At 38.5% G+C, this 3155-nt stretch overlaps 1 pseudogene; it reads left to right on the forward strand.

Moving 5' to 3' along the window:
* The first annotated feature begins 229 nt into the window (after window positions 1-229).
* On the forward strand, window positions 230-1285 carry LOC101137115 (small ribosomal subunit protein eS4-like; annotated as a pseudogene).
* The last annotated feature ends 1870 nt before the right edge of the window (window positions 1286-3155 follow it).

Raw genomic sequence — 3155 nt, forward strand, 5'->3', positions numbered from 1 at the left:
TGATATTGCATAATAATGTGCATTGGTGTGGTACCTTTTGGTATTTCCTGTGTCAGTAGAAACTAGAAATTATTTGCTGATTTGTTTAAGTTCCCTATAGATTCTGGTTATTAAGCCTTTGTTGGATGCATAGTTTGCAAATGTCTTCTCTTGTTCTGCAGGTTGTCTGTTTACTCTGTTGATAGTGTCTTTTTTTTTTCTGTGCAGAAGCTTCTTAGTTTAGTTAGGTCCCACATGTCTATTTGTGTTTTTGTTACAACTGCTTTTGGGGACTTAGCCAAAAATTCTTTGCCAAGGCCAATATCAAGAAGGGTATTTCCTAATTTGTCTTCTAGAATTTTACAGTTTGAGGTGTTACATTTAAATCTTTTATCCATTTTGAGTTAATTTTTGGCTGTTTCCGTGCCAAGCGCAACCATGGCTCCTGGTCCCAAGAAGCATCTGAAATGGGTGGCAGCTCCAAAGTACTAGATGCTGGATACATTGACCAGTGTGTTTGCTCTTCATCAATCCACCAGTCCTCACAAGCTTAGAGAGTGTCTCCCCCTCATCATTTTCCTAAGGAACAGACTTAAGTATGCCCTGAGAAGAAATGAAAAAGATTTGCATGCAGCAATTCGTTAAGATAGACGGCAAGGTCCGAACTGATATAACCTACCCTGCTAGATTTATGGATGTCATCAGCATTGACAAGGGATACAATTTCTGTCTGATCTATGGCACCAAGGGTTGCTTTGGTGTACATCGTATTACACCTGAGGAGGTCAAGTACAAGTTATGCAAAGTGAGAAAAATCTTAGTGGGCACGAAAGGAATCCCTCATCTGGTGACTCATGATGCTTGTACCATCTGCTACCCTGATCCCCTCATCAAGGTTAATGAAACCGTTCAGATTGACTCAGAGACTGGCAAGATATTGATTTCATCAAGCTTGATGCTAGTAACCAGTGTATGGTGACTGGAGGTGCTAACTTGGGAATAATTGGTGTGATCACCAACAGAGAGAGGCACCCTGGATATTTTGCCATGGTTCACGTGAAAGACACCAACGGCAACAGCATTGCCACCTGGCTTTCCAACATTTTTTGTTATTGACAAGGGCAACAAACCATGGCACAAACCATGGCAACAAGCCAAGGGCAACAAACCTTCCCCGAGGAAAGGGTGTCCACCTCACCTTTGCTAAAGACGGAGACAAGAGACTGGTGGCTAAACAGAACAGTGTGTAAAATGGTCTCTGGGTGACATGTTACATCTTTGTACATAATTTAAAATAATTCAGCATGATTAAAAAAATACTTGTGTATGGTGAAAAGTAGGGGTCCAGCTTCAGTCTTCAGCATATGACTAGCCAGTTATCCCAGCACCATTTATTGGCTAGGGCATACTTTCCCCATTGCTCGTTTTTGTCAGCCTTGTTGAAGATCAGATGGTTGTAAAATAACCCCATTTAAAAATGAGAGAAAGGGACAAACAGATATTCTCAAAAGAAGACATATAAGCAGCCAACAAATATGAAAAAATGCTTATCACCACCAATCATTAGAGAAATGCAAATCAAAACTACAATGAGATATCATCTCACATCAGTCAGAATGGCTATTACTAAAAAGTCAAAAAACAACAGATGCTGGTGAGCTGTGGAAGAAAGAGAATGCTTATACACTATTGGCGGGAATGTGAATTGGTCCAGCCACCATAGAAAGCAGTCTGGAGATTACTCAAAGACCTTAACACAGAACTACCATTAGACCCAGAAATCCCATTACTGGGTATATACCCAAGGGAAAATAAATCATTCTGCCCAAAAGACACAAGCATTTGTATGTTCATTGCCAGGCTATTCACAATAGCAAAGACATGGAATCAACACAGGTGCCCATCAATGGTAGATTAATTTTAAAAAAAAATGTGGTACGTATACACCATGGAATACTACGCAGCCATTAAAAGAATAAAGTCATGTCCTTTGCAGCAACATAGATGTGGTTGCAAGACATAATCCTAAGTGAATTAATGCAGGAACAGAAATATCACATGTTCTCACTTGTATTTAGGAGCTAAACATTAAGCACACATTGACATAAATATGGGGTCAATAGACACTGTGGACTACTAGAAGCGGGAGGGAGGGAAGAGGGCGTGGGTTGAAAAACTACCTATTGGGTACTATGCTTACTACCTGGGTGATGGGATCTTTATGCCAAACCTCAGCATTGTGCAGTATCCCCATGTAACAAACCTGCATATATAACCCCTGTATCTAAAATAAAAGCTGAAATTTAGAATAAAATATTAAAAAATGAAACTAGAAATTAGGCATTTGAAATTAAATTATGACTCTCTTCACAAATTGGATCTTCATCCTATATATTTAATGATTTTTAACTTATATTTTCTCTTTTTTTCTTTCTAGAGTAACTAATAATCTGATGGTTGACATCTGGATTGATTTTTCTGACTATTTTATCATTTTTATTCTATTCCAATTACATTGTTTTGTTTCCTGAAATATTTACTTGGTTTTATTTTTTAACATTTCTGCTAACATTTCAAATTATAATTGTCTATCATATTTGCATTTTCATCATTTTCCTCTTTCTTAGATGTTTATAGATGTATTATATTACCTTGTTACTCCCTAAGGCTGATTTATATACTTTTTTGTTTGTTAAAGTTCTTTTTTCTGCATTAGTTCTGGTTCTACTAGGTTTTAATTTTCAGTTTGTCTCTCTCTTTCACATTATAGATCTTTTTTCTTTCTTTCTTTCTTTCTTTCTTTCTTTCTTTCTTTTTCTTTCATTCTTTCTCTCTCTCTCCCTTCCTTTCCCTTCCCTTCCCCTCCTTTCCCCTCCCTTCCCTTCCCTTCCCCTCTTCTACTACTCCCCTCCCTTCCCCTCCCTTCCCCTCCCTTTCTACTACTGCAGCTGGTGCATTCTTGAAAGTGCCACATCCTGGCTAGAGGCTGACCAACTCAGGCCATTAGAGCAACTCAAGACAGAATAACACTGCTCCCAGGAAGAAGAAAACAATAGCTAATTCCACTGCCTGTAACATCCTGGCTAACTGAAGGTCCTGAGTCTACCCATGTGATAACTTCACTGCTAGCATAACCAGCATTCAAGAAAGACAGCACACTAAACATATCTACAACC

The sequence above is a fragment of the Gorilla gorilla genome, chromosome 5 (genome assembly GCF_029281585.2).
Source record: "Gorilla gorilla gorilla isolate KB3781 chromosome 5, NHGRI_mGorGor1-v2.1_pri, whole genome shotgun sequence".
Classification (NCBI taxonomy): domain Eukaryota; kingdom Metazoa; phylum Chordata; class Mammalia; order Primates; family Hominidae; genus Gorilla; species Gorilla gorilla.